The sequence below is a fragment of the Lonchura striata genome, chromosome 8 (genome assembly GCF_046129695.1).
Source record: "Lonchura striata isolate bLonStr1 chromosome 8, bLonStr1.mat, whole genome shotgun sequence".
NCBI lineage: Eukaryota > Metazoa > Chordata > Aves > Passeriformes > Estrildidae > Lonchura > Lonchura striata.
Window position 1 is genome coordinate 8,609,219 of NC_134610.1, and position 16,096 is coordinate 8,625,314.

A 16,096-nucleotide genomic window follows, 5' to 3' on the forward strand; every position below is an offset into this window, starting at 1 on the left:
ACCATTTTGGTTAATTTTCTACATATCTTGAAGTGAGGTAGTTCAATAAAATTGTGAGAAGTCTATTATTTAATTTAAGAAATGTGTATATGCCACTAGGCAGGACACATTTGATGCTGTGTTTGACAGCTGCAGTCAGGGAAAAGGTTTTGAAGTATACTTTATATTGCAGTGCATTAGTGTGACTGCTCCTACTGTCTAGGGACTGTTATTAGACAGAAGTACCTGAAAAAATGGATGCCATTGCTCTTTCCAAAGTAATGTGCCTAGGAAAGAGTTCAGCCTCTTTGGTAATGCACAAAGAAACTGTAACTCATATTTTATATATTTTAAAGCTTCCATAATTCAAAGATACCAGCACTTACATGTTATTGATTATACTTACAGCTTCTAAGTTCTGTGAGTCATTTCTCAGAGCCAAGGATCACCTTTTTTTTCCCTCTAATACATCCATACTTTTCACTGAAGAGCTGCTTCACCCACAGGCAAACACTTCAGTTGCTGCTTAACAGCAACCACTGCCTTTTTGTTTTTCCTCTTATCTTTAGTGTGATCACAACAGCAATTCTGTACTGATTGATCTTACTTAAATGTAGCGTATATATGTCTCAAATAGCACAAATATCGAATTACAAAATGCCACCTACCATTCTGGTATTTCTCTGCCTTGGTTTCCTTTATGAATCTGCTAGTCTCATCTATAAACTTTCTTGGATCAAGAAGCATTTCAACTAGGTGGACAGAAATAATAGGAAATATGAGCAATAAATCTCTCTCACTGCATGCTGAAAGAAGGTCTTGACTTCTCTCTGCATGTGCACCTTCAGAAAACAGATTGAGATGATTGAACACAGGAAGACTTTGCCATGATGGGGAGGGAATATAATCAAGTAGGACTTGAATAAATATATTAAAAAACAAACTAAAAGGAAACAAAGTCCCATTTTCTCTAGAAAATTCAATATCATTACTAGCCTTCTCCATCAATCTCCTCCCTGTCAGAAGTATCAATGCTGATATGGTGCCAACTTAGCTGGTCAATAGTGAGTGGCTGGGCTTGGGTTTGGCGTGGTGTCATCAGCATTCAGTAGAACTACAGCATTCTGCAGGGATGAGACAGGAAGGGGGAGGAAGAGGAGACACAAGGAAAAAGGATTAGGGAAAATACTATTTCTTAAATTACACAGTAGGTTTTTATGTTAATGGATATCCCCTTGCAGACTTCATGATAAGTAAAGAAATTGGCTTGGAAAATACCAAAGACACAAGCATGATTATTTTTGGTGGTTACACTTTGGCAGGAATTTTGGCAGCAATTTTGGCAGCTTTATTCTACACAGACATGCAAACATATCCTTCACTCTGTAAACAAGCCTCCATTAGAGCCAGAACAATTTCTACTCTTGTTCTCCACTCTCTGCTCCTCCAACAACACCAGCTTTTCTTGAGCAAAGAACACATCCAAGGTCTTAACAGCACTCCAGAGCCAGACCTTTCATTTTGGTGCTACCAGATTTTTTATATATAATTGTATTATACAATTTTTGAGGATTTTATGTATTTATTTTCACCCTTAAAGCTTTTTCAACTGGGCCAAAAATTTGGTAGTTTATGCCTTTAATGAAACACTAATCTTTTCAAGCAAATATCCACCAAGCTTAGCACAGTGCCTGGACTGCCACCATGAACAATTCCATACAGAGCAGTCAACATATTTCCCTCTGCTCTTCTGGCAGTCCTATTATCTAGAACCTTCCCAGTCCCACCCTAACCAGCTGTGTGTGTGTGGCTGCTGGGGTAGAATGCAGTCACAATCCTACTTTCACCTCCACAGAATCACACAAAATTTGGTAGGTGGGATTAACAGTACAATTTCTTCTTAAGGATTTATGCCAAGTGCATTCACTGCAGAAGAAAGCAGAGGGATGGAACTGTGATGAAGATATGGCTTTAAAGTTCCAACTTGTAGCTTCACAAGGTGTTATTGTGAAAAGAAAAATAATTTCCATGTAAGCCTCCTCTCTCACTAATATTGCTGGATATATCAAGAGATTTCACTTTCAGATTTTGTCACTTAGAAATTTATAGACACATCTAGAGCTGGTTATGATTGATTGCTTTTATCTGTTTCAAACACCCTACCTGAAATTTTAAAAAATATAATGTCAGCAGTTAACTGCAGATCACTTAAAAGGGACCATAGATTTCTAATTCCCATTTGTATTGAAAATCAATAGCTAGGCATAAGATAAGAGATTTGTTATTAAAATGGAAAATCAGGAACCCACAAATCTAGGTTCTATTTCTGGGTTGAGTCTAGGTGCCTGTGGGTCCAAGTATATAATTTCATTTTTTGTATCTGCCTTTGTAAAATGAAGGATTTAATTTGCAAAAGGTTTGCAAAGGTTATCATTTATAAGGGTCTTGAAGTCTTCAGGTGGAAGGGCAGTCTGGTGTCACCAGATTAACAATAGGTGGCTGATAAATTGAATATAAAACAAGTGAAATGGGAAATAGTAGGAGCAAAGTTGGGCAGGAGGAAATTAGTCAAGGCCAGTTCAGTTGCCCTGATTCCTTTCACTTTTTGAACACTGAATAAGGCAGGTACCCTGTAGAGAAATAAAATAGGATGTTATAAGTGAAGATACTGGAATATAGTTAATGTTGCATGGACAACCATAAATGCAGCAATTTTTAGTCTTGAAATACTTAATTTTGCAGTCTAAGCAATTGTCTTAATGAACTTCATTGCTCCAAATAAAAGTAGACTGTTAATACAGGCAAGTGGCATTTTGAAATGGGAATAAATGTAAATAACATACCTTATATTTAATTTTTATCTGTCCCAAGCTTACATCCCCAAAGTAATTTGTTAGTCATTCTGTGGACACAGCTGCCAATCCCACAGCCCCATGCCACAGGGGTCTGCCTTTGTTTGCCTGAAGTTACTTCTGAATGTAGAAGGTATCACTGAGCCCTGAAAGGCTCCCAACCCACAGGTCAAACAAGCATTTACCAAAGAGACAAAATGGATATAATACCTCTTTACCTCCTCCACATTCTGCCTTTGTGTCATCCCTGACTTTGCTTCTCTCTGAGTAACACCAATCCTGGCATCCACATCCTATGCCACACCCCAGCCATTAGCACCTGGAATTGTCCCAGAGACTGCATTTAATTCTTGTTTGAACTGAACCATGCCTTCCTGCGAAAGAACAGTCTTGCTAGGTAGAAAAGCAGAGAGATCTAAAGCTTACACTGCCTTGCTCTTTCTTGTACCACCCTCTACTGGAGGGGGAGGCTGTGGAGGTGGCAGGAGGTGCCCGGTTTCCCCAGTGGAACACCCTGGCTGTCAGTGTATTTGCACAGCTGTGACTTAGCAAATGGGTCTGATGCTAAAGAGAGACAAGGAAAGGAGTGTTTTTCTTTGTGGTATTGGCTGAGCAAACCTCACAGGCACTGTGCTAACAGTGAAAAATCATTCTGAGGTGTCTTGTCATGCTAGCCAGTATTAAATATATACTGTGCCTTGTCGAGAAGAAGCAATCATTACATATATACTTTTTGATCTCCACTGTATTTTAAGGTCAAAGTATGTATTTGAAAGTGAGAACACAAAGACCAGTTAGAGAAGAAATGCTGCTTCATCTGGATTGAAACCAGCAATGGCAAAAAAAGATGAGACTATCATGAAATACTTTCTTTTGCAGCATGAGCAACCAGCTTCAGCTCATGTCCTTCACAAAGCATTGATGGCTGACCCAGACCCTACAGAAATGAACAGTAGATTTCTATACAGAATGCTGCTAGTTTCATCCTGCTGTTACTGCAGGATATATTTATACATTTCTTGCAACAGACACAGCATTTTGTACCTACTGACAATCATCCACTGTCATTACCCAGACTGTAGGAGGCTGACTGCCTTCCATTATATATGCAAAATATGTAGAACTAACTAGGCTGTGATCTGGCTGCTTTCACCTACTTGTTTATCCTTGTGGAAGTGTTGCATGATTGACAGCAGAAAAAAAACAGAGTAGGATCCTTCATAAGTGTGCTTTTTGCCAGGTATCCTCATTACAAGGGTGCAGTTTGGACTACATATGGCCCACAAAAAAAATGTATATATGAATAACTCTCCCAAATGGGCTGTACCCAGCCTTGTCTCTTGGATTCATTCTTGTTAAAACAAGCACTTCAGCTTATTCTGGAGAGTTGCAGCAATCAGACAGGTGTCCCTCCTGAAGCGGCAGGAGTGAGTGGCATAAAACCTTTTTAACCTCTCTTGGCATTATATATATTCTCTCTGGAATAAAATGTAGAAACCAAATAAATGGCTGGAAAAGTACAGCTGCACTGAGCAGGACAGGTGGACCTTCATTCCCCACAGCTGTGCTCCCAGTCCAGCCCAGTCTCATCTCCCCAGTGTCAAGGACAAACAGAGCACTGGAGTTTCTATCTGTAACGTGCAATTTTGTACTGAACCAAAAGCAGATATACAGACAACACACACAGTGTGTGGAAAGATACTACCAGCTCCTAATTCAGTTCATACTTACATTAGTAGTTTGCAGAGTTTTGCCTCCAAAAATCTGGCATGTTTTGAAATTGTCTCTAGAAATACAGAGGTAGAACAGAATAACACAGAGGAAAAAAAAGGTAGTTTCAGCCATTAAAAAAAAAGTTTGGGATTTAAAAAAGTAGATTCAACACTAAAATTAGCTAAAAATCTTTGCAACTTTTTATGTGATTTTTGCAAAAATGTGCTATTTAATCTTTTTTTTTTTTTCTTTTTGACAAGAAGCAATTGATATGTGCCAAAATTCCCCTGCCAAGAGGGGGAGCATTTCATTTGTCATTTCAGTGTCTTCATTGTGGGGATTTAGCTTGTGGGCCTTCAATGAAATAAACTCCTTTACAATACAAACACTGCTGTCAGATGGACACTCATCAATCAAAGCACCAACTGCTCTTTTCTGTGGAAATCCCGAGTCACTCCTTTTTATATCAGATCTCAGATACAGCAAAGTGGCTGTGTCAGCTGCCCCCCTCCAAGAAAATGTTTGATTTATTACAAAAAATACTTGAAATTATGAGAACCCACTGTCCATGACAGGTAGGTGAAGGATGAAGGCACAGCAAGGGGAGAGATGCACTCTGCTGTGTCCCATGCCTTCTGACTGTACAGGAAAAAGGGGTGCTCAGGCTGCCTCTACAAACTCTTTAGGATCTAAGTCAAAAATCACTTCTTAAGCTTTTTTCTGCAAATACAGACAAATCTAAGGGAGGATCAACAGACTATCTGCTTGAGAAATTGTCTTTATTTCTATTTAAAAAGCAATGCATATTCAACATAAATATGGAGCCAGAGGGGGATCTTTTTATTTACAACATTCTGGTTAAGATTGGTTTCTATGGCAGCGGAAAGGAAGGGGTTGGTTTTTTTTCTCTATACACACCCTCCCAGAGGAATTATTCAACTATTGAATTTAGGAAGAATTATTTAGTTTATTAAAAATATTTTTTATTCTTTGATAATATGCAAAAAGTGATAAAAGATCAGCTACTTCTTATCATATCTCACGTTTATAATTTCCTTCAATGTGTCTGCGACTGTACTTTCTTATTGCAGTTCTGTGTTTCAAAAGAGGTGTTTGGAAATACAGAAAGGGCATTTGATTATCCAGCACCAGCCTAGGTCAGAAAACCACACTGAATAATGATACTATGCTGAGGAGAGTCACAAAATTAATTATAATTTACATCAAACCTTCAGAAGCAGATAGCTCTAGGTTGATGAGAATGACATTAGAGTTTGTATAAACAGCTATATAGCTGAAGATCATTTTTCCAATATAAGTTATATACATTTACAATTTCTACTCTTGTGTCTGATGGCAAGAGCTATAATCACCAATTTACATCACAGGTAAGAAAAGTTACATTCTAACATGTTCAAATTAGGTAAAAAGTTGCAGACAAAATAGAATCCACTTTAATTTTCCACCTTATAGACAGGCATTAGTGGGAAAGTGCAATGGCTCAAAGACTGTGATCTCTTTACGTTAGAGGACCAATATATTCTCATATGGCAAAAAAAAAAAAAAAAAAAAAAAATATACAGCCTGGCAATCAGCAGTGGTGAAATACTACAAGGGCTGGTTTAGGATAGCAGCTCAGGATTATTCACTGTTAGGCACTTGAGATTGATCTTATTTCCACTGAAGTGAACAATTATGTTTCTCTTCACGTCCATGGTAGAGATTTGACACTTTGACTAAATAGTTTCCCTGTTGTTTGACAGTCGTTTACAATAAAATGCATCAAGCTGCACAGCTTCCCAGCACCAGAGGTGTGTCTATATATAACCAACATCTGCTCAAACTTGTGCTCAGTCCAAACCACTACTGTGTCCACATTGTGTGGACACAGTTTGGGTTTAAATCTGCATAATCCTTTGATGTGTACTGAAAGAAGACAGTGGGAAAGGCTGGATCCCTGGTGTCCCTTAGCACAAGTCCAACAGCATCAATATACAGCACTGATAGGACAGATATGCTACATTTCAGCTGTCTGCTGCCACATATCCCACTTGCTCTTGGAGCAGTGGCTGAGCTCAAGAAGACTTCTCATCTACAAAGTTGTTTCTGAGACCCTTTTGTGTGCACATGGACAAACATTGCAAGGACTCCTGTAAGTGCAGGCTATAGGCAACAATCTACACACACATCATATGTACAGCTCAGTATTTACCTTTCTTTCATGGCAGAATTCCTGAAATTCACAGGAGAAGCAGCTTTGATGCAGTGAATATTATCTATGAATATTCATTCCATGCTTTGCAGAACCTCTTCCACTTTCTCAGCAGCACCAGACTAACATCTGGAACATAGCAAGAAAATAAAGGCCTTGTTCAGGGTTTGTCACATGAAAATATTAGCATTAGCACGGTCTTGAGTCAAAGGACATTGCTATATGGACTTTATACCCCATATTCATAACTCTTTTAGCAAACCTGACCTTATAACCTTCAATTCTCATGCCACAAATACTTACACAGATAAGGAGATTCTGGGATAATCTAATTTTGCTCAAAATGCAAAATCCCACATTTGAAATACAGTTCAGCTATCTATACATCTGTGTGAAAAGGGCTGCTCAGTTTGGAGCACTGCCTTTATCACACCAATGCACTGAAAGTGTAACATTTCCTTCTTTTCCAGGATGCCATATTGTTGAGATGTGCTCTGAGAAACTCTACTGGACAAACATCATGTGAAGCCTTTCACTTCTACAACTGCTTTATTGCAAGGCTCTCCAGGCACAAAGAAGAGTGGTACCTCATCCCATTGACTGCACTGTGAATTACACTTTATTCCTTTACAAACCTCTCTCCTCCCCCTCTGAGATGGAAACTGTTCAATCTCTGCTGGAAAGAGAAGAGAAAACCTGGATTAAAAAGGCAGCAAAGTGTATGGTGATTTGCCTTTTTTCCTGTCTACTGAGAACTGTCCCAGAAATGTTCTCCTAAAGTCAGATGAAACGGAATAATATATTTTAATATCACTGAAGGCGAAGTTTGACCTTTAAATATTAATATTTAAATATTAATGAAATAGAAGGAGAAAGCAGACTGACAGGTGTAATACAAGTCAGACAAAATAGTACTGTAAAATTATTTCATGCATTGAAATTCTCATTAGTGATAATGAGAAAAGGACCTATAATCCATGATCTGAAAATGTACTCCAGAAAATTCTAGTAGAATAAATGGTCAGAAAAATTTGCTTGAAGTAATTATTCTTATTTTATAACTTAGGGGGAAATTCTGAAAGAGGGGGAAAGTGAGAAACCTGTACTAATCCATGTAAGTGGACTTTCTCTTTAAATTGGACTCTACTGGATTTGTTTCCTGAAATATTTTACTCAATGGTCTATTTCCATTCCAATAGCATAGGAAAATCTTAATCTTTCTACAGTTCTTCTTTCTATATTAGTTCACTAGACTGTTCTTTACTGATGAAAGTGTATCTCTCAAACACACCCTGAGTACTGCTTATATCACTAAAACTGTCTGAGAATAGCAGAAAACTACATGCTGAAATTATAAACATTTTCCCATTAAGTGCAATACAACAAGAGGGAAGCAGAATTTTGAAGAGGATCGGTTCTTCATTCTGCACTTTCACTGTTAGATAGAAAGGCAAAATCAGAGAAGTCAGATGAAGACACTGTGAGCTTTCAAATCACACTTAAAATCGTGTATGTTAATCTACTAGATTATTTGAGTATGAAATTCACAGAATCTGTTTTAAAATCGATGAAAAAAACCACAATAATAATGATGGAAAGATTAACGTATCCCCACCTGCTGTCTCACAGGTCCGTGTCTCTGCTAGAGCTGTGCTGTTTAAAGGAAAGATAATATGATGTTGGAAATTATGTAATTAAAAATCATTTACAATTAGTTTGTTTATTCTTCTTAAAGATAGTTAACTATCTAGAAGGTGTAAAGTTGCAGAAGGTGTAGATGTGTAGAAGTGCACAGTGGAGGTGAGGTTTAACTTCCCTGGAGGAGGTAAATATTCACTAAGTCAGGCTGGCCAGGGAATTCAATTTGATATATCTCCCAGTGTCTCTCAGCATCACCTCCTGTGCCAGACTTATTCAATGCCTTATCTTCTGTCAGACCAGTAAAGTAAGTAACACCATTTCTGTGGCACAAACACAAATGTCTTTACTTTAGCAGATAAATTCCTATCCCAAATAATCAGACTCTGTAGAAAGCCTCATAGTGACCAACAAATAGCTGCACAACATCAGCCAGAGTCAGAGTACTGCAAAATCATGTACATAGAATACAACTGAAAACAGTGCTTTCAAAGGGGATGTCGATTCTGAGGAGGCCAAGATCTCTGTGTGCCCTAAGTCTGAACTGCCAAAACATATTCCTGAGAAGCCAAGGGCTTAGCAGAAGAACACAGGAAAGCCCTGCAGACCGTGTCTCTAACAGTGTACAGGATTCCCTTACATGTCCTGGACCCTAGGCAAGGATTGATCTTTTCATGGATAAGCAAGCATAATGGTTACTGAACTCTATCCAAATGGTATGAGTGACACTCTAGGGCAGTACATCATTTCAACTCAACCAGGTAAAACTCAGAACCTATAAACCCAGATGAACACCCAGCATGATTTCCCTAACTGCTCAGAGGGAGCCCTGAGAGCCTGTTCACTCTGAACTCCCAAAAGATGGAGACTGGCACCACTGTGGAGCTCATGGGACATTGGAACTGCTTGGAGTGAGGGTTTAACACAGGCTCTGTGATACTGTCCATGGTTACACAGCAGGAATGAGGCCAAGAATGATTTATTCCAATCATGCACGATGTCTGTGGCAAAGGTAGAAGCTCCACATGTATTTTCTGAGTTCCAGTCCTACAGCCAACACAGCAATTTGGTTATATGATTAATGTTGTTTCTTTACACCTATCAGTTTACATGAGAATGCTTTGAGCTGTCAGAGAATGGGGTAGTGTAGAACCTAGTCTGTATACCATGGCTTTCTTCTTTGATTCATGCATAACCTCCAATAAGGCTCTATAATTCTAATATCTGGTGTGCTCTTGCATACCCAGTAAATGACCTGTGTTTTACCACTATAAAAGTAGAGATGGAACATTTCTCTTTGAATGACTCAATGATTTAATAATTATTAATGAGACATTATGCTTTTAAACATTTCTGGCAAATGATTAAGCTAAATGTTTGACATGGCTTTTAAAGGCCTGTAGCATGATGCTGCCTAGCAACTGAAATGTCATACAATTTTTCTGATATTTTGTGACGCAGATAAAATAACAAACTTTGGTAAATATACTCAGTGCCATTCATATGTCAAGGAATTTTGCCATACCAAAAAGTTTTACACTTTCAGTGTACCGAAACTTTCAGAATTCCAAGCCTGTACCCAGATACTCTTCACCATGTACACAATTCTCACCTGCAGAATCCTGGCAACTCTAGATACTTGCATTCTAGATGTGAACAGATCATCTTCCTGCACACCAAGTTAAAAATAGGGCTGTGCTGTGAGAACCAGTCATCTGCAGGATGTCTACAGACATGGATGCTCAGGAAAACAGCGCCAAGACATTGAGTAATGTGCACCAAACTGAATAAGGTGAGCTGTAGGAGAAAGGTTAAGGACCTTTACACAAAAACATGACCTGGAGGTCTGTTATCACTAACTTGAAAAACCAAAACCTTTCCCTTACACTACTGACAAATATGATAAGTAAGAATACGGCTGAACATTTGGAGCAATGTATTGGTTTTGCTCTGTTTGGTTCTGCAACAAGATCAGGTAGCAATCAGAATACTTAATAAACATTAGCTAAGTTCTCTATCTGCTCCCCTTATTTAACACTGTCTAAAAGAATGTACTCATTTTATTATTCTAATATTTCTTTTAGTCAGATAATTTTAACTATTTTTAAAGGGCAAAGCAAGAATTTGCCCTAGTGAAAGGCAAAGTGTTGGTCTTACTGCAGTTTATGAGAAGCAGTGGTAATGCTGAGAGGCAGCTTTGGAAGTCCAAAGGCCATGATGACTGGGGAGATACAAGATTATTAGTTTGTTAGAATTAAATCTATCACAGGTTCTAATAAATAATTGAAGACAGATCATAGTTTTGCTAAGATCTGTTTGAGTTGCACTTTGTCAATAAAGACAAAGACTTAATTTAAGCCATGTTTGTGCTCTTCTGTGACACTTTCTGGTGCTTACTCTGCAGAAAAATATATATAAAGGTAAGAAGATTCTGTTCATGCTTGCAGCCAACAGCTCAAAATAACCTGGTATCTAATACCTCCATTAAGTCATTATTTCTCTAGTAAGAACAGACAAACACACACCAGGACAGTGTTATACCACTGAGTTATAACAGATAATAGTTCTAAACAGTGACTCTGCCTTTTGTCACATTACATAACAGAGATCAAAAACACCACAACCACCTAAAACCATCTTGATCCCCTGAGGAGAAACTGAGTTGTCCAAGAATGGTGACACATAAATTGAGGGATAAGTTGACAGTGAGACAGATTAGGTCATACAGCCTCTGAGTTGCTAAGCTTTTGCTGATTAAATATAGATGAATGGATGGAGTTTTGTTTCTAAGCTGGTTTTCAGTGAAATGGCCTGCCTTCAGACCAAGGGCATGGTCTCAGAAAGGTTGGCTACTCACTGGCTTCTCGTCTACACTACCAGGGAGCAGAGAACTGCAATTCAGGTGTGTTGAAACAGGCAAGTGAGAAAACAGCATTTGTGAACCACTGTTCCCCCTGGATTTGTATGACAGATCAAGATCTGACAAGTGAAAGAAAAGCCTCGGGAAGATACCAGGGCATGCAATGGTTTCCTGTGCCAACAAGACAGGAAATGTGGCACTTCCTTCACCTCATTTTAGATTTTTTGCCTATCCTGGGGCACAAGAACAGAAGTTGCAGTCACCAGCAGATAAAACCGTGATCCATTAAGAAAGACTGCCATCTCCTGGTTTCTTTCACAACAGCCTTCCTTGGGAAAAAAGTTGGTTTAGTTAAAGCTTATGGTTGATCATAAAGTCGTGCTTGCTCTGAACCTTTAAGGGAAAATGTCACAGTTAATAAAGGACAGGCAAGTGAAAGCTGGAAAGGCTAATGCATTATGACTGCACGATATAGGTTAAGCCAACGTGTGCAATAATTATAACTATCATAGCTTGACACAGTTTATAAAGGCCTGAACTGTGAAAGCTCAGAGCCCAGTAATACAAGCTACTTGAACATTCTCTTCTGGAGTGCTAACTCTCCAATCTTCTGCTGACTTTCAATCAGAAAAAACAATATCATAATAGTTGATAAGAACCAACAATTCTCATTCTCAGGGACATTAAATCTCCTTTAAATGCCAATCTGAAAGGGTCTTGAGAGTAAAAGTGACTTACACAAGGTTTAAGGACATGCAGAATCATGCAGAGCAGAAGACTACAGTAAAACTATGAATGTACAAGCATGACATTGGGCAAGGGAGGGGTGAGCCACTCTAAGGAAAATATGAGAATGAACCCTTCTGAAATTTTCCTGAAGTTGTTCAAGAACAGAGTAAAATGACAGCCAGCTGGAGGTATCACAAATTATTTGACATGATCTGTGTTCCCTATTTTGTCTTCTCCTCTCTCCAGGTTGATGAGAATTTGTTCCCTCTAGATGTATACTTTCCAATAAAATAGTATTTTACTATGACTTGGATATTTAAGTTTTGGTGGTTAAGAATTACACATTTTTCTTTAATCAATATTACAATAGTGCCCAGAGCTCCCTGATACGCATGGGCCTTCTCTATCCAATATAGACTCTGTCTCTTTAGGTCCTATGCAAATACCTGTTTTTAAATAGTTCTTTCTTCAATGCCTTGCAATCTAAACACAAACAGGCAGTGGGAGTGAAGTATGGCTATCTTCACCTTACTGATGAAGATATTCCATTGTGTGGATGACATAAATGACATGAAAATGACCACTTAAGGTACAAGGAGCACCCAAAACTCAACAAGACATTGAGGTCTGTCCTCACACACTTGTCTTCAAGGAAACAAACATTTAAAGCATAAATGTTACTTTGAACATAGGCCTGCTATTTGCATTACTGAATTCAGAGGCCTGAGCTCAAGGAGTTAAATTATAATTAGAAGAATGCTAATATCAATGCTTTGTTTAATTCAATATTTTAAACCCCGTCTTCCTCAAAGGAAGAATTATGTATTGCTTACAATAAAGGTAAAGGGAATTTCAAACTGTTACATACAGAGAAGATTACTCTTCAGCACAAAATGGCTCTCTCAGCACATTGAAGGAAGAAATTTGACAATTTATCTCATTATATTATCTGAAAGTTTTTCACAATAGTTACTATTCCATCCTTCTATAAGTTCTAAGACTTCCAGGTAAATGTATGAAAATTAATGTTACTGAAGAAAACTCAGAAATATATGGCACTTTATTCTCCATTGTCTTTTTCACTAACAGTATAAGAAATATAGGTTTACTACTCAAGGAAGTAAAACCTGATTCCAAATTTCAGAACCTACTTTTAAAAAGCAATTTAATAAATTAAAAGTGGCACGAGAGAATTTTCCTATAAATACTCAGCAAGGTGTAGAAAATTTTGCAGTGAAAGAGTGCTCCAGGATAGGCAAATGAAGGAACATACGTGATGGACAACTGTTAAAAAAAAAAAAGTAACCTCAATCCTTCGTTCTCTTTCCTCTTCATCTAAGGGTGTTTGTGTGTTGGAGCTCTCTCACAGCGAGGGTGACATCTTGTGTTCATTCCAACCACAAACTGCCTCTCATCAGCCTCCATCCAGCTGCAATGCACCCAGAATATCCTTCCCCTTCAAATTTTACCTTCAAAAGAGCTCGAAAGAATTTTAGCTGACCCTATATATTTCCCTTACTGTATCAGATTTCATATTCTCTTTGAGTTTAATCATAACTTTTTATCGTTTGAACAGAGCTATTTTAAATGAAGATCTGTAAATGATGAAGCAATATAAAAGACACACTCCTGAATAGGAGACAGTAATATATTTACTAGTATTCTTTAAATTAATGAGGGCACTGTAACAGGAATGCCTTTAATGCCTGAGAAAATTATTATTTTAAGGGTTTATGAACCTGTCAGTCTGTAAGTTATAAACTAGTTGCTATACCTGAAATTGATTAATCTGCTAATAAATCACTTGATCCTACTTGTAGCCTTTGCAGCATTTTGAGAAACCTTCACTAGGTTTGCTAAAAACAGGAGATAAAAATTGGATCTTTGTAGTTAAAAAAATAATATTGTGAATTTACATGCTGTCTTAATAAAAGTGGCTGTTGTTTACTGTCATGTGCAAAACAGGCTATTTATCAACACCTGCTAGGGTTTGTGGAACAGGGGAAGCAAATGTGGAAACAGTCTCCTAAAACAGAACAGAAAATGTTTGAATATTATTTCATCTGATTCAGAAAAGCAGCTTCTGAGGACCCTAAAAATATTTTGTAAATTTAAATTGTAAACATCAGAAACAAACTTTAAATTAAAATAAATAAATTAAATAAAATAAAATAGAGTCTAACCTCTTCATCTGTGTGCCATAATTTTGCACTTCAGTTATCCTGAAGGTACCCTCCTGCCTGCCAGTGGTACATTACAGACTGCGCACTGTTCTTGCATTATGCATTTTTTGTTCTCTCATTGCCTCTGTGAGGATAAAAATGTGTATAGCACCTTGTTTTTCTGAAGATTTTTTGTTTGCAGTGTATAGATGATAAACATAAAATAATCTCTTACTGCAAGGAAGAACTCCAACATTTCCTACAAGGTGGGATTTCCTGATTTTGGCAGTTCCTGGACTTTGGTCCTCTGTGTGTCAAAGAGGAGATCATGCATTAGAACACTTGCAATAGTTTCAGTTCCAGCTGTAAAATATGGGCTGAATGAGAAATAAAAAATTCACTGATGTGATTTGAATCCAGCTCTACTGCCATGTCCACAAAGTGCTGCTGCTGTCAGTTATAACTGAGACCAGACTGCCGCATGGCACAAGGGACACATTAGCTGAAAGCAGCATTAAACCAACCCCCGAAAAAGATGTGATTATGGCAGCCTGCCTTGCTTTTTCCAAACATGGATGCCTTACTTTCCTTGTAAGTCATACTTTAAATTCCCTCACAGGTTCAGTGATATTCAGTGATATCCTATAAAGACATGATTTGTACCAGCAATTTTTAACTCACATTAACATTGACATGTTCTATAAATCAAGTCATCTATTCTCTATGTGATTTATCTGAATATATCTGTATCTATGCCATTTATGTCAGTTCAGATTTGGGTAACTTTTCTCTGTCAAAGTCCACATTTCAGAATTATATATCTCCATTAAATTAGAAAATTGATTATTTCTGCAGACACCGTTGTATCCATCATTTGCATATGTACACAGACTGGTAAGGTAGGCACATTTGAAAAAAAAAATCTGATTTTAAACCAAGTCCCTTTGTATTACTGTCTGACAGATAAATTTGGTCTAGCATGGAAAATAATAATTTGCTAAAAATTAAAAGACAGTTCTGAACAGTGTTCCATTTTGTGGCTGCAAGCTTTTGTTTTCTAGTTCAGAACTTTTAGCTGAATGGTGCAGATGTTCATAAATTACATCAGTGATTATTTTCTTCTTGTTCTACCAAAGACATCAAAAAAGCATTTATTCAGAAATTCTGATTTCTGAAAATAAAACTTGTCTTCTTTAATTTGGCTCTGTACCCAAAAGTGTGTATTAAAAAATGACTACACACTTTTGTTTCACAACCTTTTCTAGATGGGATTTTGGCACCTTTCATATATTACACTTTCTATTTAAAATGATACAACTGAAATCAATGACTACTTCTGTGTTACATTTCAATCAACACAAGTTAGTTTATGGTAAGTAGGCACAAATATTCTGAATTTGGCTATAAGGACAATTTAACTCTGAGAGATAAAATACTGACATTGGCAGCCCATTAAAAATATTCACCTTTATCTCATATGGACTTATTCAGCTCTATAAAGGTTAGTCACACAAAACATGTTTCCCTACAAATCTTCCTGCAAGATCATGTACAGAAAATTTGGGACATTTTGACAACAATTCAATAACCATTTGAGAAAATCCAATGCTTACTAATGATTGCCTGATAATTCAAGCAATTAGGAATGAAAGTATTGGACAAAAATGACACTTGTACTAGAGGGGATTTATGCGCTAAGAAATGCCAAAATTCAGAGAAAAACTATTAACATGAGTTAGAGGTTTAAATTACTGTCTAGACCTGTCACAGTAATAGTATCATTATTATCTTCTGAGTCTTCTTTTTTTTTTTTTTTTGACTTTCCACAATAACATCTTGAAGAGAAACAAATAGGCTCAAAGAAGGAAGCTCAAAAACATGTTTTAAAATTTCCAGAGAAGCACATTTGTTTATTAACTCTAAGTAGCATGTTTTACAAGATATTGAGAGA